The 23,558-nt window shown below is 42.0% G+C and overlaps 1 long non-coding RNA gene across 2 annotated transcripts in view; it reads right to left on the reverse strand.

The window, feature by feature from the left end:
- Window positions 1–3,297: 3,297 nt before the first annotated feature.
- The window catches only part of LOC107797266 (uncharacterized), a 28,485-nt gene continuing 8,224 nt past the window's right edge, over window positions 3,298–23,558 (reverse strand). The window contains exons 3-4 of one of the 2 annotated variants that reach the window (XR_012699243.1): window positions 4,655–4,725; window positions 3,298–3,731 (exon numbers count right to left, since the gene is read on the reverse strand). This is a non-coding gene — a long non-coding RNA (uncharacterized LOC107797266). The remainder of the gene's footprint in view (window positions 3,732–4,654; window positions 4,726–23,558) is intronic. The other variant, XR_012699242.1, reaches the window with a different exon arrangement.

The raw sequence follows: 23,558 nt of genomic DNA on the forward strand, positions 1-23,558 counted from the left end.
TAACTCATGTTGTACAGCCCTCCAGAAGTACGAGGTGAACTGCATACCCCGATCAGAAATGATGGACACCGGCACACCGTGAAGATGAACGATCTCGCAGATATAGATCTCAACCAACCGCTCTGAAGAATAGGTAACTGCTACAGGAATGAAATGTGCCGACTTGGTCAACTTGTCCACAATGACCAATACCGCGTCAAATTTCTTCGAAGCCCGTGGGAGCCCAACAACAAAATCCATGGTAATACGCTCCCACTTCCACTCAGGAATCTCAAACTTCTGAAGCAAACCGCCAGGCCTCTGTTGCTCTTACTTTACTTGCTGACAATTTAGACATCGAGCCACAAAGGCATCTACTTTATTCATCTTCATTCTTCTCCACCAATAATGCTGCCTCAAGTCCTGATACATCTTGGAAGCACCCGGATGAATGGAATACCACGAACTGTCGGCCTCCTCAAGAATCAACTCACGAAGCCCGACCCTGCATCCGCAACACCCCATCATCTCCAATAGTAACTTGCTTGGCACCACCCAAATTACATCACTAGGAATACATAATACCCATATCGAGTCCGAAAAGATGTCTTAGGGACATCTGATTCCCTAATCTTCAACTGATGGTATCCAGACCTCAAGTCAATCTTCAAAAACACTTTGGCACCCTGAAGCTGATAAAATAAGTCATCAATCCTCAACAACAGATACTTGTTCTTGATAGTGACTTTGTTCCACTACCGATAGTCTATATACATCCTCATCGAGCCATCCTTCTTCTTCACGAACAACACATGCGCACCCCAAGGCGAGACACTAGGTCTAATGAATCCCTTATCAAGTAAATCTTGCAACTGCTCCTTTTGTTCCTTCAACTCAGGCGGGGCCATACGGTATGGTGGAATAGAAATGGACTGAGTGCCCAGAGCCAAATCAATACAGAAGTAATATCTCTATCGGGTGGCATCCCCGGTAGATATGTAGGAAACACCTCTAGAAACTCACACACAACAGGTACTGAATCCATGGAAGGAACCTACGCACTAGAATCGCGAATAGAGGCCAAATAAGCTAGACATCCCTTCTCTACCATATGTCGAGCTTTCACATAAGAAATAACTCTGCTAGTAGGAGTCCCTTTCCACTCTAATCCAGGCAACCCCGGCATGGCTAAGGTCACCATCTTAACATGACAATCCAATATAGCATGATAAGGTGAAAGCTAATCCATACCCAAAATAACATCAAATTCTACCATATCAAGAAGTTGAAGATATACACTAGTCTCAAGACTCCCAATAGTAATCACACACGAGAGATAGACACGGTCTACAAAGGTAGAATCTCCCACCGGCATGGACATATACATAGGAGCATTCAAAGAATCACGAGGCACAACCAGATATGAAGCAAAATAGGATGACACATAGAAATAAGAAGATGGCGGATCAAATAGAATTGAAGCATCTCTATGGCAAACTGGAACAATACATGTGATAATGGCGTCAGATGAATCGGCATCAGGTCTAGTTGGGAATGCAAAAAAATGGGGTAGGGCCCCACCACCCTGACCTCCACCTCTCGGACGTCCTCTAGCTGGCTAGCCTCCACCTCTAATGGCCTGACCTCTACCTCTAATGGCCTGACCTCTACCTCTAGCTGGCTGAGCGGGCGGTAAAGCAACTAATGCCGGAACCATGGCACGAGAACTCTATTGTGGCATGCTACTCGACAATCTTAGGCAGTACCTCCTGATGTGACCAGTACCCCCACACTCGAACCACACATCCTGTTGTTATGGCTGTTGAAGATGAAACTGACCCGAACGGATCGGATAACCACGGTGATAGCTCTGGATCGGAGGTGCACTAATAAGAGCTGATGGTGCACTGTAGGTTGGCTGCCCAGGATGAGATACATAAGGACCACGACTACCCGAAGCACTGTGGGATGCCTGCAGCACTAACTAAAGTGTCCTAGGAGGATGGCGTCTACCAAAAGTACCCCTGCCTCCAGTTGAGGCACCACTAAAACCACCGGAATGACGAGGTCTCTTATCGGACACCAGCCCCCTCTCCTGACCACGAACCATCTCGATCCGTCTAGAAATATCTACGGCCCTCTCGAAATAAGTATCATCTCCAGTTTCATTGGCCAATAGCCTGATGTTGAAATTGAGCCCATCAATGAATCTCCTTACTCTCTCCCTCTCAGTAGGGAATAAACCAATGGCATGACGAGCCAGGTGGACAAATCGAGTCTCATACTGGATGACAGTCATGCTACCCTGTTGAAGGCGCTCAAACTGCCTGTGATACTCCTCTCTCGGAGTGAAAGGAATGAACTTCTCAAGAAATAGCTGTAGAAACTGATCCCAAGTGAGTGAAGGCAAACCAGCTGGTCTAGTCAGCACATAATCTCTCCACCATCTCTTGGCAGAATCAGTCATATGGAACACTACAAAGTCGTCCCTTTTGGTCTCAACAATACCCATGTTGCGCAACACCTTGTGGTAACGATCCATGTAATCATGTGGGTCCTCAGAAGGTGCACCGCTAAAATGAACAAGAATGAGTTTGGTAAACTTATTCATCCCTAACAGGGCCTCAGAAGACATAGCAGGACTATCCCCGGCCTATGCCACAACAATTGGCTAAACTACCCCAATTGGCTGGGATACTAGAGTCTGATATAGTGTAGCCACCTGCTCTGGGTGTGAGTAGCAGGAGTCTGTGCTCCTCCCCAGCCTAAGAGACGACTGGTTCCACTGAGAACTAGAGATTCCTGAAGCACTAGAGTGACTATGAATCCCTCCAGGACCTGAGCTGGTCCAACGGGTGCGGTCTAAGCTAGGACCTCCTCCTCATGATCAATCTGAGGCTGTGGGGGTGTTGTTGCTCGAGCTCTAGGCTGAGTCCTGCCTCTGCCTCGACCTCTGGCTCGACCTCGGCCTCTACCCCTGGTAGTAGCTTCCACAGGGGGCTCCGACTCCTGTCTGGCTACAGATATTGTGCGTTCTCGCCATCTGCGAGAGAACAAGAATAGAATAGTTCAATTATCAGTAATAGAATGAAATCGCACGATAGAGAAAGAAAGAAGTGAATTTTTTCCTAAAACTCCACAGCCTCTAGAAGATAAGTACAGACGTCTCCGTATTGATCCTTCAGACTCTACTAAGCTTGCTCATGACTCTTGAGACCTAAGCAACCTACTGCTCTGATATAACTTGTCACGACCCCGAATCCCAACCTCGGGGTCATGATGGCACCGAACATCTACTTCCTAGGCAAACCGACGTGAATAGAAAACTTACTGGTTTTAACAATTTACGACAAGATAATTACAATGAAAACAATATAAGTCTGAAGTATAGTATAACAATACTGAATAACGAGCCTAAACTTAACCCAAAAACTGGTGTCACGACTACATGAATGTCTAGAGCGCTAAAAACAGGGTCTGAATAAAATACATTGTTTTGAACTCAGAAAAAAAATAGTAAAGATAGGAGGAAAGAGGACTTCATGACTTCGAATGTTGTACAGCTGTACATCAAGTCTTCGTCCATAACTGGATCCGCGTAAATCTACTGAACATCGCTCATGACCCACTCCGTTATCTGCAAAAGAATTGCAGAGAGTAGTATGAGTACAACCGACCTCACGTACTCTGTAAGTGCCAAGCCTAACCTCGACAAACTAGTGACGAGGCTAAAGCAAGCCACTTACAATAACCTGTACACAAAATGAATAAACTCAAAGGGAATTTTTCTGTAATAAAAGGGAAAAAAGACAGAAAATGAAAGTATAGCAGTTAATTTATGACAACAACAACAACAAGTACAACACACACAACAAATGAGGTGCGCAACCCAATCCCACCTTAACATTCTTTATTAATATCAGGCATAATGTAAATAGTCTTTTGCGGTGTGCAACCTGATCCCACCATATTATCATTAATCAATATCATAATCCTCCCTTGTTCCAACATATCATCATTAAACAATATCAAAATCCTCCCTTATTCCACCATATCATCATTTATCAATAACAATTATTACGTACACAAACCGTTGCGGCGCGCAACCCAATCCCACCATATTATTATTTATCAATATCATAATCCTCCCTTATTCCACAATTTCAATTTATTATCCTTCAATTCCCGTTGTTGCATGCAACCCGATCCACAAACAATTTCAATGAACATAAACAATCAAATAACTCAATTTACAAGAATTTCTACAATCAAAGAGTATGAGTGCAAGGCAATAAATGAACCATGTAATAATCAAAGAAATGTAACAAATATTACAAAATAACATGACAAGTAAAACATGTGACAATTAAAGTATGCAAGTAAAACAGTTAAGGCCAGTAGCAATTAATCACGGAGTAAGTGAAGGGACAAACTATTCCATACAAGAATACTTAATGACAAATAACAAATTACAGCATAGAAAACAATTAAAGCATGTAACAATTAAAGCATTTAATGAGATAATTCATGAAAAACGAGAAAACATGAAAATAATTATTTTGACGGCGTATATACACTCATCTCCTCGCATATACGCCATTTCACACGTAATTCACATAACATGTAGTTCAAGGGTTTCTAATTCCCTCAAATCAAGGCTAGACCCAATACTTACCTCACCCCGCAACCCAAGCGATCAATCAACCACGACATTGCCTTTTGATCAAGCCTCCAAGCCAACTAAACCTAACAAATTATTGACCAAATGATTCGAAATAAGCTTTAGAAACTACCCACAAACGAAAGAGGTTCAATTTAGATCATTTTTGTAAAAGTCAACAAACGTCAACCTCGAGCTCACTTGGTCAAAATCAAGATTCGGGCCAATAAGGCATCATAGAAGGAAGGAAAGAATACTATGCCAAGGAAACAAATCAACAAAAACAACAAGTGATATAATAGAAAAGTATCAACAAGAATCACTACTGAGGTACCACCTCGTAGTCTCAAATCACAAAATAATTCACAATCTTTTCTTATATTACCGTGGGACCCTTGTATTTAGTTTTGAAAATTATTTTTCCCAAAATAGCTTCACGCGTTTTAGCCCACCTTATCACCCCGCGTGGCTTCAAGTAGTTTCCCTACTAGCACCACGCATATCAAGCCCACCTTATTTCACCGCATGCATTTCAACCCCAATCCTTATACCACCGCATGTGTATCAATATCCCAATGTATCACAAATCGCACCTTAACTGCCCAATATCACAGCTTGCCAACCAAAATAATGGTATTTCCACAATAAATAGCCCATGACTCAACAATAACAACCGGAAGTGAATAACTCAACAAGAATAGTATTTCACAACTTAACAACTTTGTCTCAATGTGAATCACGGCTTTTATAACTCAATACCAATTTCAACAACAAGATATTCCAAGAAATAACAATTTCAAGTAAGGAACTCAATAGTTAAATAATGAATAAGGAATAGAGGAAACAATAATTTCAACTTGGCATGTAAAGGCAAATAACAAGTAAGAGGTAAGACAAGTAAAGCATATGAAGATAGACTAAAGATGATGAATATAACATATTATGGTAACTCAATTAAAGGCATGAAAAGAATATACATAGCTAAAACCGGTCAATTACCACATTTAGCCTGTGTACTCACTCGTCACCTTGCGTACACGGCTTCACATATCACAATTAATACAAAACAACACCAATCCTAAGGGGTAATCCCCCACAAAAAGTTAGGCAAGACACTTACCTTAAAACATGCTAACTCAATCCACTAGTAAGTCTTTCCCTCGATTATCCAACTCCGGACGGCTCGAATCTAGCTAAAACAACTTCATACTATAAATATAAACTAAAAGAAACTATTCTGAACAATAAAGTTACGATCTTTAAAGAGAAATAAAAAGTCAACTAAAAAATTCAACCCTGGGCTCGCGTCTCAGAACCCGACCAAAATTATAAAATCTGAACACCCAATAAGGAGTCCAACTATACAAAAATTACTCAAATCCGACTTTAAATCGCATTTCAAATCCCAACAATTTATTCTAAGAAGTTTTCACAATGTTTTCCTAAATTTTCAACTGAAACCACTAATTAAATGATGAAAATAACAATAAATTCGTGTAATATAGCCAAAACCGAGTTAGAATCACTTACCCTGATAATTTCCCTGAAAATCCCTCAAATAATCGCCACAAACCGAACTCTCTTGGTCCAAAAATGAAAAAAAATATTAAACCCTCGAAGACCTCTATTTCTGCCCAGCGATTTCGCATCCGCGGGCATAGGATCGCACCTGCGAAAAATCCATCGTAGGTACGGTTCCAACTAAGGTCCAGCATACTCCGCTTCTGCGGATACAAACGCGCATATGCGCTTTTTCTCTTGCTAACATAGGAGCGTTTCTGCGCATGCGCTCCTGCAGACAATGTCCACTTTTGCGATCATAGACCAAGTTGGCCCAGTCCGCATCTGCGACCAGCTCCTCCGCACCTGCAGACTCACAGCTACGGAAATCACCTAGAACCTGCGGTCCCATCCAAGCTCACTCAAGGCCGCTCCTGCAATCAACCTCACGCACCTGCGTGTCTGCACCTGCGGCAAAACCCTCCGCAGGTGTGAGGACACCAGAACAACAACACGTTCAGCAATCCATCAAGTCCAAAATTGCTCTGGATTCAATCCGATTCACACCTAGGGCTCCCAGGACCCCGTCCGAATATACCAACAAGTTCCAAAATACATAACGGACCTATTCGGGGCCATAAATTACATCAAACAACATCGATTCTACGATCGAAACCAAATTCAAACCTATTGAAACTACGAACATCCGACTTCCAAAACTAACGTCGAATCACACCAAAACAATTCTGATTGACCTCGAATTTTGTACACAAGTCATAAATGACATGACGGACCTATTCCAACTTCCGAAATCGAAATCTGAATCTGATATCAATAATGTCAACTCTCGGTTAAACTTCTCAACCTTCCAAACCTTCAACTTTCTAACTTTTGCCAATTCAAGCCGAAACGACCTACGAACCTCCAAATCAACATCCGAACATGCTCTTGAGTCCAAAATCACCATACAGATCTATTGAAATCGTCAAAACTCTATTTTGGAGTCATCTACACAAAAGTCAAACTACGGTCAACCCTTTCAACTTAATCCTCCAACTTAGGTACTAGGTATCCCATTTCACCCGGAAACTCACCCGAAATCAAAACCAAACACCCCAGCAAATCACATAACAACAATACAATATAGATGAGGCAATAAATAGGGGATCGGGGCTAAAATACTCAAAACGACCATTTGGGTCGTTACACCACTGCACCATGAATCCATGACACCCAAACACAACTATACAACAAGGAGTTAGCTTACAGAGGAAAACGATGAGGACAAGAGAGAGAAACATTATTTGATAAATTGAATGAAAACGAGATTTATTAAATTTTTCTTTGGTAAACGTTTACGTGTTTCGCTTTATTGCTTATTGAATTATTAAAATTTTGGATTATTATATGTTTTTTCTATAATATTGAATTCAAGTTATACTACTTATGCCAAATAAGTTTACTCACTACAACAAAAATGGCATTTAGTGGCAATAAAGTTTGACTTTAGCGGAAATAGAAATTGCCGTAAAATCTTTTACCAGCAATTGCTTATTAGCCGTTGTATCCAACGTCATTAAAGGTTTTAGCGGCAATTCAACTGAGTGCCGGTAAAAGCACCATTTATTAAAGGTCATTACTTTTAGTGGCATTTATTTACCGACCATTACAATGGCCAGTAAAACTACCTGTGGAATATGCTACCTCATATATTTAGCGACAGTTGTTATTGCTGGTAAAAACCCATCAATTGCCAACAATAGGGACTACTTTTAGTGGAAATTGTAATGGCAACTAAAGTTTCTGTGAAATGACCTTTATTTAACAAAATTTAACACTTCTAATGCTCGTTTGCTTATTTACATTCACAAATAATAATTAGAATTGCAGTCATTTTAAAAAGATTAATACATTTCTTAAAATTCACGACAAAAACAACCACCAATCCGTAATTTCATAGTACCGACATATTAAAAAGAAATAAACTATTTGAACTAAATAACCAACAGTTTGTTTCAAATAACTGGTGAGACATAGCTACGATACTAGACAACAAATAGCACATAACAATTTATGTAACTCTTGATCATAATTAAGTTTTTTACATGTCAAATTTCTGAACATCAAAGAATATGACCTGAAATAATAAAATAAAATGAATATTAACACATGATAGTATGATATAGTCTTTGTAACGACCCGATCGGTCGTTTTGAGCTCTAACGTGTCGTTCGTTGGTTTGAGACCATGAGCAACTTCACTTCAGGTATTATGACTTGTACGCGTGGTCGGAATTGAATTTCGGGAAGTTCGAAAAGTTCGGAATTGATCTGGAAAGAGAATTCTAATTCTGGGAGCCTTAAGTTGGAAGAATTGACTAAAGTGTGATTTTGACTAAACGACCTCGGAACTGGGATTTGAAAGTTCCAACAGGTTTGTATGATGATATTGGACTTGGGCGTATGTCCGGATCGGATTTTGGATGACCCGTGAGCGTTTCGGCGCCTATTGTAGAAATTGGCATTTTGGAAGAATTTTATAAATATGGGTTGAAGTGTATTTCAATGTTATCGATGACCGTTTGGGATTCCGAATCTGGAAAAAGTTCCGTATGGTGATTCTGGTATTGGGAGCGCTTTCAGAAGTGGATTCGGAGGTCCGTAGGTCATTTTGGGGTCATTTGGCGGAAGTTAGAAATCTGAAGCTTTATGAGAAGTTTGACCAGGAGTGGACTTTTTGATATCGGGGTAGGAATCCGATTCCGGAAGTTGAAGTAGGTCCGTAATGTCGAATGTGACTTGTATGCAAAATTTGAGGTTAATCGGACGTGATTTGATGGGTTTCGACATCGAATGTTGAAGTTTGAAGTTTTAAAGTTCATTAAGTTTAAATTGGGGTGCAATTCATGATTTTGATGTTGTTTGATGTGATTTCAGACCGCGAGCAGGTCCGTGTTATGTTATGGGACTGGTTTGTGTGATTTAGATGGGGTCCCGGGGGCCTTGGGTGTGTTTCGGGATGGTTTCAGATTATTTCGGGCTGTTTTGGACTGCTGTTGTTGGTGTCTGGTGTCCTTCTTCGCGAACGCGAAGGAAGTCCCGCGTTCGCATAGAGGAAATTGTAAGGCTGCTGGGTTGGCCTTCGCGAACGCGAGCAAGTGGACGTGAACGCGAGGCAAGAGCTGGGCAAGCTTTCGCGAACGCGGCCAAGGCGACGCGAACGCGAAGAAGAAAGGGGGAGATGGGCCTAAGGCCATTTGGCCTGCACGAACGCGTAGAAAGGAACGCGAACGCGAGAGGTCTGGGAAGCTGGCCTTCGCGAACGCAATCAGAGTGCTGGGAACGCGAAGAGATATTTCTGGGCGTGAGGTTGTTGAGCATCGCGAACGCGAGGGATGTGTCGCGTTCGCGAATAAGGGTCGCCTGGGTAGTGAGGTTTTTAAAGGACGGGATTTGGCCATTTTCCTCCATTTTTCATTTGGCTGGACAATTTATGGAGCTCTTGGAAGGGAGAGTTTCGTCATCTATGTCAAGGTAAGTGATTCCCACCTATTGCAAGTTAAATACTTGTATTATATATGAATTTAGACTTGAAAATTTGTGAAAATTTGGGATTTTGAAGAAAAACCTAGAAATTGGTATTTTGGATTTTGACCACGAAATTGGACATGAAATTTAGAATAAATTATATATTTGAGTTCGTGGTGTTATGGGTAAATTTTATCTTTGAATATTTTCGGAATCCGGGCACGTGGGCTCGAGGATTGCTTTATCGATTTTTTGAGCGGAGTTGAAAATTGTTATAAATTGATTAATTATGAGTATTAGAGTATATTTTGATTGGGTTGCATCTTATTTGACTAGTTTTGGATCGGCGGTTACCGGTTTGAGGTGTTAGGGCGGTGCTGGAACCGGGTTTGGAATGTCAGAGTGAGGTAAGTCTCATGTCTAACTCTGTGAGGGGAAATTACCTCTACGTGTTGTATATTGATGTGTGTTACTTGTTGTGAGGGCTACGTACGTGCGAGGTGACGAGAGCCCGTACGTAGCTACATTTATGCAATTGTCCAGGTAGGCTTAGGTTCACATCATGTTGTAGCTGCACTATTTGAGCATTTTCTCGCCTATTAAATTCCTCTGTTTTACATTCCTACTTGAGACTAGACTTGTTATTGTAGAGACTTCACAAGTTCACGATTAGTCACCGAATAACTTTACTCCTCCTACGGCATGTTTATATATATATACTTCATTGAAAGGTTTTTGTTAAAGAAATTACATTGAAAGGTTTTTATTAAAAAAATTGCAACTCACACGTTTATTCGTGAGTGGGGTCAAGGACCCGTCCAAGCTTCTTATTCTAATGGGATCGGGTCATTCGCCTCAGCAGGATTATGTATTTCACTCTTATGGGATTGAGCCGCTCGCCTCGGCAGGATTATGTATTTCACTCTTATGGGATCGGGCCGAACTCCTCGGCAGGGTTTATATGCCACACTCTCATGGGAGCGGGCCATTCTCCTCGGCAGTTTAATAGATGTATCTATAATTCATGCCGTTCGACCCTCGGCAGTGCACTGTTTAAATATTTATGTTGGATCGGCCCATACGCTTCGGCATTTCCTATATCATATCCTCATGGAATCGTGTGTAATATTTGGCAAGAAGCTAGTGTATCTGCGAGTTTTCCCGATTTGAGTTATGACAATCTATCTGATGAGATCCACTATATCTATATATATGCTCCGGTTAAGAAGGGAATGGAGAGCTTGAGTTCCTCGTAAAGTGGGGGGATCTGTACCTAGTGATTTATACTTGTTCATCTCATTTATTTGCTCTGCCTCATATTTACTTACCTCTTTACTGTACCTGATGTTATTGGACCACTCGTGAGTGTCGATGTCGACCCCTGGTCACTACTCTTCTGGGGTTAGGCTAGATACTTACTGGATACACTTTGATTACGTACTCATACTACACTTGCTGCACATTTTTGTACATGTACATATGTGACTAGTGGCCTTGTGAGAGCAGAGGCATGTATGCATGTAGGGACTTACATGAGCTGCATTCCATATTACGACCCGTAGCCGAAAGAGTCTCCTTCTGAGTATTTATATTTTTCCTGCCCAAATTTGTATTCCAGACAGATGCTGTATTTTATTTTACATTCCTAGTTGATGCTCATGTTGTGACACCGGGTTTTGGGGTGATTATGGGTTGTTCTATATTGAAATTGTTAAGAATATTATTATTTACAATGTGAATTCCATCTTTTACTATTTAATTGAAAGAAAATATGACTTCAAAGATATTAAAATGAGAACCAAATTAAGTATTTATTTTTGGCTTGCTTGACAGCGGTGTCCGGCGCCATCACGACCTTTAATGGATTTTGGGTCGTGACAACATGGTATCAGAGCGCTAGGTTCACTTAGGTCTCACGAGTCATGAGTGAGTCTAGTAGAGTTTTGTGGATCGGTACGGAGACGTCTGTACTTATCTTCGAGAGGCTACAAGGCTGTTAGGAGTAGTTCCCTTCTTGATTCCTCATCGTGCGAATTGATTCTTTTGAGGTTTGTACCTTTATTTCTTTCATATTCAATATTATGCGACGTGAAGCGCTTGTTATAGATTGGGAATCGAGTAATTGGCATAGTACTACAGAGGTGGTGCAGGATGTCTCTGCCTGCATGTTTGATTGGGCTATTACCGTCGCCTTGTGGAAGGTCGTCCTGTCATTTCAGCTCAGCATCAGTATTTCCTATGGTTTTGAGATTTGGCATTGATTGTTATGATGATTCATGCGTTGTTATCGCACCATGTTTGTGTAATGGTAGGATGCCTGTCTATGCGTCGAGGCAGTGAATGACTTGAAGGGAGATTTTACTCAGTGCATGATTTAGAGGCTCAGTATTTTATTTCCAACGGAGGAAAGGCAATCGGACTATGAGTGTTTGGGTTGATGGAGTAACGAGACTTGGTATTTTGAGCGTGGTGGAGTTCTCAATTGTGATGTGGTTTCATCGCCCTTGTTAAACGCGTTACGATTCGCCGATGTTATGGTCTTCTTTAATTCGCATTTGGGGCAGGGTATTGTGGAATAGTGCCGGGGAAGCGGCTATTAGAGATCGCGGTGTGCAGTGGTTCAGGATCGAATCGGTGTTCCTAGTGTTGATCGTTCGAGAAGGATAATATTTAGAGAGGCTTTAAAATTGGTAGCGATCTATTGGTTCAAGTGCTACAGAGACGGATTTTGATTTAAGGCAACAACTGGGCAGCGGAGGATGAGGAAGGACATGTGAAAGGTGTCTTGTGGTGGTTAAATTTCTGGGAGGCCAAGTGTGAGAAGCGGAAGTCAAGTAGTTGCTTAAAGGAGAGGGTTTGACCAATGTGGGAGAGTGGCAGAGTATCATATGGGTTCTGTGGTAGGGATAGCTACACGCCGTGGGGAAGGTTTAGAGTGATTTGGGATTTATGGTGGACAGTGACTAGGTCTACGGACTAATTTGGAATATTGGCTGCTATACTGAGGAAGGATGTATACAACAAAAAGGAGTTACTTGATATGAAGAGGGATGCAACATGACCTCAGATTTGAAATGTATTATCGCACCGTTAGTTGATGCCAATGGGTAGTGAACAGACTTCTACAGCTGGTGAATGAGCACGGGATTAGGATGGTTTACTGATTTCGTGGTGTTGACGGAGCTTCTACGAAGAATTCTACTAGCTATCCAGTAAGAGGTCGAATATGTGAATGTGGCTAGTGATTCAGAAAGTTCACAAAATGTTTAACAGGAGGATTTCGAGAAATTTAGCAGGTCGATTGTGCAGGCTCATGTCTATGAGGAAGGAGGAATATTGGTGGGTCCCAAGGTTATGTAATTGTAGCTTCAAGCTAAGTGCAATGCCTAAGGATTTCGAGTTCGTAGTATGGTTAAGTATGGAGCTTTTGCAATGGTTTATGAAAGGGGCTTGGAGTGTTCTACGTTATCTTCGATCTGCAGTGTGGCATTGGAGGAATAGGATAAAAATAACTTCGGATTAATAGAGGAATTTTCAGAATGGGTGTACCAGTTGAAGATGTGAATATGCGCATAAGAAGGGTATGAGATGGTTCATGGGTTTTGGAGACAATGTGGTCTCGTGGATTGGGTCACTTGGGATGAGTGTTGTTGGGTTTCGTTACGGTAATGAATGGAACTATTATTGTTTCTAAGGCAAGTTAAGAATAAATTGGAAGTTGAGGATCAAGGTTGCAGTTGATGTCGACAAGAATGTCAAGAGCTCTGATGAGCAGGGAAGAATTTAGATGTTTAGAGTAAGCTGGTATTGTCTTTAGCATCACCTGAGATCGGTGTCATGTGGAAGAGGCTTGGTGTATTGACTTACAGATTTTTGACTCACTCTACAGAATTAGAACGACTGGTGGTATAAATGTGCGGACCTTGCTATCTGAGCGGAATGGTCGTGCGAGCATGCCCTACGGGGAGATTTGTATAAGTGTGACATGTCAGTCACTTGATTGTTAAAGATTGAGACCGAATGTGGAGGTCATGGTAATATCACAAGTGCGAGAGTTTATGTCTGAGAGGCATTTTATTCCTTGGGCTGTGGACCATGTGAGTTCGTTTCGGATTTGACGGATGTTCTTATTAGTCGTGAATAGGTCATTTTGGGTCCTTGAAGGGTTATTAGCCCAGTGCGGTACGATCAGAATCGGCTTGAGGTACGTGGATGGATCTAAATGTGAATGTGGGCTCTATATCAGGCCGGATGTGTTCATTTCAGCATAGCGTTGTTTTCGGAGGGGTCGTCGGGCCTTGGATGATATTTCTGTTGTTGGCCCTTCTGTGTATTTCTATATTATTCGAGGTGGGTTATGAGGTGGTTTGATTATTCCCACTTGTATTGAGATCCCATGTAATTAGTGGTGTTGTGAGAGCAGGATGGCTCTCGGGATATGGGTCATTTATTGCATCGTAGTTGTGCTTGAGTTTCATAGCGTATGGCGCTATCTGTCTCCCCAGGATTTGTATTATGCACTTCGCGTGTTTGTGGTCGATATTCGAGTATTTTGTAGTTATGAGCATTTTAGCTCGCTAAGTATTTTCTTATAGATTATTATGTGTGGATCGGGTGGCACGCCGCCACAGGTATCATGGTTGGATCAGGTTGCACACCGCAACGGTATCATGGTTGGATCGGGTTGCACGCCGCAATAGTGTGATGTTGAGTACAGTATCCCATATCTTCTATTGTGTATTTTGCTTCTCATTTTTCTGTGGAAGGTCCATAATATATTTTCGGTTGTTTAAATTAGTTACGTGGGTTGAGAAATGCTTTCCAGAGTTCGTTTCCTTATGTATCACATTCGAGTTTGTAGCTTGTTGGCACATTGTGGCATCATATGAAACTTTTTGCAACGTCTGAGGTGGCTTATTACCTGAGTAGCTTGTATTGGGTGAGACGAGATTATTGGACCTGGGATCAGTGCGATCAGGTTTATATGAGGCACATTAAAGAGTAAATATCGATATTCAGTCCAGAATGAGGTAAGGGTTCTTGTCGGGAGGAGAGACTCCATGAGTTGTGATTCGGCAGGTAGTTATGCGTTTCTACACATCCTTTCTGTCGTGTCAGTGTTTTGAGAGATGGGAGGGGACTTATATGCTTCATGAGGTGCGTTGCGGGTCTCAGATTCGTGGAATTTCGGCTATTGTTGTCAGGGGATGTCATTATGGACATGTGAATAATGCAGTGCATGGTGTGAATTCAGTAAGGGTATACAATCATGTATGGGTACATCGTGTAGTGATGGGTACGGTGTTCGTATGTTGCAAGCAGACCTGGTAAAGAATTTCAGATGTTGGAATTTAGATCCAAGGCTTATTTGACTAGATAAAAGAGAGGATTTCCAGGTTTGCTCGAGCGGATGAGCTCAACGGGGTCGTGGAGGCACGGGTAAGTGCACGAGGTGTTAAACAGTGATTTCAGACAACTCCAAAGCAGTTCTTAGCACGTTCGAGGACAAACGTATGTTTAAGTGGGAGAGAATGTAACGACCCGACCAGTCGTTTTGAGCTCTAACGCGTCGTTCGGCGGTTTGAGGCCATGAGCAGCTTCCCTTCGGGTATTATGACTTATACGCATGGTCGGAATTGAATTTCGGGAAGTTCGGAGTTGATTTGGAAAGAGAATTCTAATTTCAAAAGCCTTAAGTTGGAGGAATTGACTAAAGTGTGATTTTGAGTAAACGACCTCGGAACTGGGATTTGAAGGTTCCAACAGGTTCGTATGATGATATTGGACTTGGGCGTATGTCTGGATCGGGTTTTGGATGAGCCGGGAACTTTTCGGCGCCTATTGTAGTAGTTGGCATTTTGGAAGAATTTCATAAATTTCGGTTGAAGTGTATTTCAATGTTATCAATGTCCATTTGGGATTTCGAGTCTGGTATTGGGAGCGCATCCGGAAGTGAATTCGGAGGTCCGTAGGGCATTTTTGGGTCATTTGGCGGAAGTTAGAAATCTGAAGGTTTATGATAAGTTTGACCGGGAGTGGACTTTTTTATATCGGGGTCGGAATCCGATTCTGGGAGTTGGAGTAGGTCCGTAATGTTGAATTGACTTGTGTGCAAAATTTGAGGTCAATCGGATGTGATTTGATGGGTTTCAGTATCGAATGTCGAAGTTTGAAGTTCTTAAGTTCATTAAGTTTGAATTGGGGTGAAATTCATGATTTTGATGTTGTTTGATGTGATTTGAGACCATTTGGCGTGTGCGAACGCGTAGAAGGGAACGCGAACGCGAACGCGAACGTGAACGAGAACGAGAACGCGAACGCGAACGCGAGGGGTTTGGACAGCTGGCCTTCGTGAACACGATTAGAGTGCCGCGAACGTGAAGAGAGATTTCTGGGTGTGAGGTTGTTGAGCCTCGTGAACGCGAGGGATGTGCCGCGTTCACGAAGAAGGGTCGCCTATGCAGTGAGGATTTTAAAGACGGGATATGGCCATTTTCCTCCATTTTTCATTTGGTTGGGCAATTTTTGGAGCTCTTGGAAGTGAGATTTTCGTCATCTATGTCAAGGTAAGTAATTCCCACCTATTGCAAGTTAAATACTTGGATTATATATGGATTTAGACTTGAAAATTTGTGAAAATTTGGGATTTTGAAGAAAAACCTAGAAATTGGTATTTTTGGATTTTGACCACAAAATTGGACATGGAATTTGAAATAAATTATATATTTGAGTTCGTGGTAATATGGGTAAAGTTTATCATCAAAAAATTTCAGAATCCGGGCATGTAGGCCCGAGGGTTGCTCTATCGATTTTTCGAGCGGAATTGAAAATTATTATAAATTGATTAATTATGAGTATTAGAGTATATTTTGATTGGGTTGCATCTTATTTGACTAGTTTTCGATCGGCGGTCACCGGTTTGAGGTGTTAGGGCGGTGTTAGGAAAAGTTACCCCTAGTGTTGTATATTGATGTGTGCTACTTGTTGTGGGGGCTGCGAACACGCGAGGTGACGAGAGCCCGTACGTAGATACATTCATGCTATTGTCCGGGTAGGCTTAGGTTCACATCATGTTGTAGCTGCACTATTTGAGCATTTTCTCGCCTAATAAATTCCTCTGTTTTACATACCTACTTGAGACTAGACTTGTTTTTGTAGACACTTCACGAGTTCATGATTAGTCACCGAATAAATTTACTCCTTCTACGACACGTTTTCGTGATATATATATATATACTTCATTGAAAGGTTTTTATTAAAGAAATTGCAACTCGCATATTTATTCGTGAGTGGGGTCAAGGACCTGTCCAAGCTTCTTATTCTAATGGGATCGGGCCGTTTCCCTCGGCAGAATTATATATTTCATTCTTATGGGATCGGGTCGTTCGCCTCCGCAGGATTATGTATTTCACTCTTATGGGATCGGGCCGTTCGCCTCGGCAACATTGTGTATTTCACTCTTATCGGATCGGGCCGATCACCTCGGCAGGATTTATGTACCACACTCTCATGGGAGCGGGCCGTTCGCCTCAGCAGTTTAATAGATGTATCTATGGTTCGTGTCGTTCAACCCTCGGCAGTGCACAGTTTAAATATTTATGTTGGATCGGGCCGTACGCCTCGGCATTTCCTATATCATATCCTCATGGAATCATGCGTAATATTTGGCAAAAAGTCAGTATATTTGCGAGTTTTCCCGATTTGAGTTATAACAATCCATCTGATGAGATCCACTATATCTATATATATGCTCCGATTAAGAAGGGAATTTCTAATGGAGAGCTTGAGTTCCTCGTAAAGAGGGGGGATCTGTACCACGTGATTTATACTTGTCCATCTCATTTATTTACTCTGTCTCATATTTACTTACCTCTTTACTGTATCTGATATTATTGGACCACTAGTGAGTGTCGATGTCGACCTCTCGTCACTACTCCTCCGGGGTTAGGCTAGATACTTACTGGGTACACGTTGATTACGTACTCATACAACACTTGCTGCACATTTTTGTGAAGGTACATATGTGACTAGTGGCCTTGTGAGAGCAGAGGCATGTATGCATGCGGGGACTTACGTGAGCTGCATTCCATATTACGACCCGCAGCCGGCATAGGCTCCTTCAGAGTATTTGTATTTCTCCTGTCCAAATTTATATTCCTGAAAGATGTTGTATTTTATTTTACATTCCTAGTTGATGCTCATGCACTTGTGACACCGGGTTTTGGGGTGATTATGGGTTGTTCTGTATTGAAATTGTTAAGAATATTATTATTTACACTGTGAATTCCATCTTTTATTATTTAATTGAAGGAAAATATGATTTCAAAGATATTAAAATGAGAACCAAATTAAGTATTTATTTTTGGCTTGCCTGACAGCGGTGTCCGGCGCCATCACAACCTTTAATGGATTTTGGATCGTGACAGTCTTGTTACTGAGTTATAACATACCATACTAACAATTAGATTATGCACTTTGTAACAATAGACCTATTTGCAGAAGTTAAAATTATGTAGTCATAACTTTGAGCCGATAATGAAAAGATAAGTTATATAGTGACAACTTTGCGCTGATAATGCAAAGGTTATAAGGCTAAAGAATGATGAGGTGATTGTTACAATCTTCAACCTATGACATTATTCACAAAAATGCTTACTATGAAATTAGATGATCCATTTGCAAAAACTTTTGTCCGGTAAATAATGCAAAAACATCCACTTGCGATAGTTATTAGGTATATAACGCACAAAGAGAAAGTGACATGGCAAAGCGCTGCCTGTCGTAATGCCCTGCTTACCGGTCAAGACCAGTAACATATTACATTCATTTTTTCTCTGTCAGCATGGCTAAAGTAGCTTAAGATGATATGTCTATACTAAATGATTCAAACCTAGTACTAAGTGAACATGCTTTAAACTTTTTGCACCACACCATACTTCTAATGCTTTTAAAATATTTCCAGGTAAAAAACATCCAAGGCATGCTTGCTCACAGATGCATGGCTTTAACTGGACCATAAAACATGTTGGACAGTAACACTCTTAATATTCATTCAAAGCACCCACAAGAGAGAATGACATAGCTAGGCATGAAAAGTTTAGCTATAGCATTATAAAATATGACTCAGAGTTGAGCTAAGACAACTGCTAGGTGCAGAAAATAGGCACTTGATGATTTATTCTGGATCAAGCACTAGGGAAAAAAAAAGACAAAGCTCCTGAAATTTCAGAAAAGAAGCTAGCCAAGGAAGTAATGAACATAACATTATGAATTAAGGGAATGTTAGTATAAAGAAATCAATTAACATCTTATGATACATTCAATTCTTATGAGAAACAATAGAATATAAAAAGGTCATTTAGTTATATGATAAATCAATAAAACAATACTGAAGTTCTTAGAGAATGATACTGAGCAAATGATGGGCTATTTAAATGTTTATTTGGACTTAGATTTATGCATTTTCGCCTCTTACAAACACTGGATAGTGCTGATATAACGACCCGGCCGGTCGTTTCAAGAGTTGTAGCCCTGCCCCCCCATTTACTACTCATTTTGTACTTTATAACTGTTATATGACTTATCAAGTTAGTTGATTCGGGTTCGGAGAGATTTTTGAATGAATTGAGATACATAGTCTCATAATGGAAAGCTTAAGTTGGAAAAGTTGATCGGATATTCACTAATGGGTAAACGACCACGGATTTGCATTTTGATGGTTTTGTTAGCTGCGTTAGGTGATTATGGACTTAAGAACGTGTTCGGATTATGATTTGGAGGTCTGTAGTTGAATTAGGCTTGAAATGACGAAAGTTGAATTTTTGGGAAGTTTGACCGGGAGTGGACTTTTTGATATCGGGGTCGAATTCCGATTTCGGAAGTTGGAGTAGGTTTGTGGTGTCATTTGTGACTTGTGTGTAAAATTTAGGGTCAATCGGATGTGATTTGATAGGTTTCAGCATCGTTTGTAGAAATTGGGAGTTTAATGTTCATTAGGCTTGAATCTATGTGTGATTCGTGTTTTTGATGTTGTTCGAGATGGTTTGAAGGCTCCGCTAAGTTCGTATGATGTTTTGGGACTTGATTATATATTTTGTTGAGGTCCCGGGGGCCTCGGGTGAGTTTCAGATGGTTAGCGGATCATTTTTGGACTTGGCAATGGCTGAAGACTGCTGGTGTTTCCTTTTACTTGTTTCCTCTAGTGCGTTCGCGAGGAAGGCTTCGCGTTCGCGAAGTGTATCTAGAGACGGATGAGGATTTGCTCTTCGCGTTCGTGAAGAGGCGGTCGCATTCGCGAAAGTTTGGGCAGTGTGTGCATCGTGAACACGAGAAGGGTCACGCGTTCGCGAAGAAGAGAAGAGGCAATTGGGACCCCACGCATTTGTTCTACGCGTTCACGGAAGGGTGGTCACGTTCGTGAAGTGAGGGGTCAGCGAAGCATCGCGTTCGCGAGTGGTTGAACGCGTTCGCGAAGGAGGTTTTGGGCAGCAGACGAAATTGTGCTACGCGAACGCGAGGCAATGGTCGCGTTCGCAATGAAGGCATAACTGGGCAGATTATAAGTTTCAAAAACGAGGGTTTCGAGTTCATATCACAAAGTTGATTTGGGAGTTCGGTAGAAGGTGACTTTTGGAGGGATTTTCATGTGGGTGTTTGGGGTAAGTGATTCCTATCTAGTTTTGGTTAATTTCCATGATTATGCCTTGATTCTATCATTAAATTTGTCATTTGGGGTGAAAAGTTTAGGAAAATGAAGAAGAGTTTTTGGGCTAGATTTTTGAGGTTTTGAATGGGATTTTGTAATAGGATTTGAGTAAATTTGATATGGTTAGACTCGGGGTTGAATGGGCTTTCGGGTTTGGTGATATTTGTTGGATTCCGAGACGTGGGCTCGGGGACCGATTTTGTGCCGATTTCGGTTTTTTGAGTTATAACTTAGTAATTTCTGGTAGAATTGATTCCTTTAGCCCATATTGATTGTATCGTACTGTTATGGCTAGATTCGAGGCATTTGGAGGTCGATTTGCGAGGCAAAGGCGTGTTGGAGTAGAGTTTTGCTCAGATTGAGGTAAATAACACTTCTAAACTTGGCTCTGAGGGTTCGAAACCCCGAAATATGTGGTATATGATTGGTGACGCACATGCCAAGTGACGGGCGTGCGGGCATGCACCGTGAGAATTGTGGCCTAGTTGATTCCATGGCACCGTATAGTGGACTTATCTTGTTGATGTCCGTGTTTTCATCATGTGATAAAGTAATTAAGCTGTTAAACATGCTAAAGATCATGTCTAGGCTATATTTCGATACTGTTGGGACTCGTAGTGGCCGTTTCTTGTTGCTATCTTACCGATTTCATTGATATTTCGTACTCAGTCATATTCATTCATTTCACATCATATTTCAGTCTCTATTGTTATTTATTGATGCATTATATCATTGTTTTCGAGCTAGTTTCATTGACATGGCGAGCCCGTGAGAGAGACTGGAGAGATTGATGACTGAGTGAGGCCGAGGGCCTGACTATGAGTGACATTTATGGGATCAACTTACACGTTGCAGCAGTTATACTGATTTATGATAGCGCCTGGGATGAAGGAGCCTCTCCTGAGTCTGCACACACCCCAAGGAGCGCGATTGATTATATTGAGGGATGGATCTTCCCTAGACATGGATCTTGTCTGAAGCATTATATACCTGGGGATGGATCTTCCCCACGGGCCAGATTGGCCCTACTCGGTACTGGGTGACTGATTGTCAGTCAATGTATATATTCCGGGATGGATCTTCCATGGGCCGGATTGGCCATATACAGTACTAAGTGATTGAGAAATTGAGAGTGTGAGCACATGAGGCTGTCAGCATGGTGTATCACATATAGCATGTGCATTGGCATGTAGAAGTAGAGAAGTTATATTCTTCTTATCATTCAGATTTGATCTATTTTACTATTTGAGTTTATCTGTTGAACCTGAAAGCATGCCTACGTTTCTGCATTGTTATTTCTATATTGAATTATGCCGGTTGAGTTCGTCACTACTTTCAGTCCAAAGTTTTGATTTGTTACTTACTGATTTCGTTGTAGTCACACTACACCCTGCACCTCGTGTGCAGATCCAGGTGCTTATGGTCACAGCGGCTGCTGAGTGTGGAGTCAGGATCTCGGGAGACTATCGAGGTAGTTGCATGACGTTCGCTTACCTTGACCCTCCTTCGTTATCTTTACTTGTATTTCAGTTTTTACTCTTTAGACACTGTATTAGACTATTTTCAGTTGTAGATGCTCATGTACTCGGTGACATCCCGATTTTGGGAGAGATTGTATTGGGTTGCGTATTTATTTCTTTTTTCAAAGGTTTTCCCTAAATTTTAACCGCTTCCGTATTTTATTTTTTAAAGCTTTTGGTTATGTTGGAATAGTTGAATAATTGGCTTGTCTAGTTCCACGATAGGCGTCATCATGACTGTTGGTTTTGGGTCGTGACAAGTTGATATCAGAGCCTAGGTTACATAGGTCTCACGAGTCATGAGCTAGTTTAGTAGAGTCTTGCGGATCGGTCCGGAGACGTCTGTACTTATCTTCGAGAGGTTGTCGAACCCTGAATTTCACATTCTTGTATTCTTGTCTTTCGGATTTGTTGATTCCGGTAACTAATTTTCTGTTATTCTATTCTCTCACAGATGGTAAGTACACGTGCTACCGGTCAGGGCGAACAACCACCAGTACCACCAGCTAGGGCCGCGAGAGGCCGAGGTCGCGGTAAAGGCCGTGGTAGGGGCAGGGGTACAGCTCGTACAGCGGCTAGGGCAGCACCTGCAGACCCACCAGTCGCTCCAGCTCAGGAGCAAGTACAAGATACAGTTGAGCCAGTGTGGCCATCTCAGGCACCAGTTGTGCCCATCTTGATTCTATGCCTTCAGGAGGCCTTAGCTCAGATTCTGACCATGTGTACCAGTCTTGCTCAGGCAGTCTCTGTTCCGGCCGCAGCAACCACTTCTCAGGCCGGGGGAGGTACTCAGACTCCCGCTGCCCGCACACCCGAGCAGGTGATGCAGGGACTCCAGACCCCGGGGGCACTACCAGCCCAACCGATTATAGCTGCTCAGGCCCCCGTAGTCCCCGTTATGGCTGATGATGAGCAGAGGAGACTTGAGAGATTTGGGAGACTTCGACCTCCATTATTTAGCGGTGCTGAGTTAGAGGATGCTCAGGGCTTTCTTGATAAGTGTGAGCGGATGCTTCGGACAACGGGTATTCTGGAGACCAGTGGGGACTCGTTTACTACTTTTCAGTTTTTTGGGGCTGCCTTCAGATGGTGGGAGGCTTATGAGAGGCGCAGGCCGGTCTGTGCAGTATCACTTACATGGTAGGAGTTCTCTGTTCTCTTCTTGGAGAAGTTCATGCCGCAGTCTCATAGAGAGGAGCTACACAGACAGTTTGAGCAGCTTCGTCAGGATGGCATGTCTGTGACGCAGTACGAGATGAAGTTTTCTGAGTTGGATCGTCACACAGTTTGGTTGGTTCCCACTAATAGGGAGAGGATCAGGAGGTTCATTAATGACCTCATATATCAGTTGCGGTTATTTATGACTAGGGAGATGCTATCTGGTGCTACTTTTGATGAGGTTGTCGATATTGCTCGGTAGATAGAGATGGTCCGCAGCCAAGAGCGGGTTGAGAGGGAGGCAAAGAGGCCTCGTGGGTCAGGAGGTTTTTGTGGTGTTCCTTCTAGAGGTCAGTTCCACCACGGTAGGGGTCGTCCTTATAGGAATGCTCAAACGGCTCGTCCAATTCACTGTGGTGCATTATCTGGCCATGGTTCATATAGTACACATCAAGGCCAGTCATCTCTCAGTGCCCTTCCAGCTCAGAGTTTGTCCCATGCACCTTTAT

The sequence above is a fragment of the Nicotiana tabacum genome, chromosome 15 (genome assembly GCF_000715075.1).
Source record: "Nicotiana tabacum cultivar K326 chromosome 15, ASM71507v2, whole genome shotgun sequence".
Lineage (NCBI taxonomy): Eukaryota > Viridiplantae > Streptophyta > Magnoliopsida > Solanales > Solanaceae > Nicotiana > Nicotiana tabacum.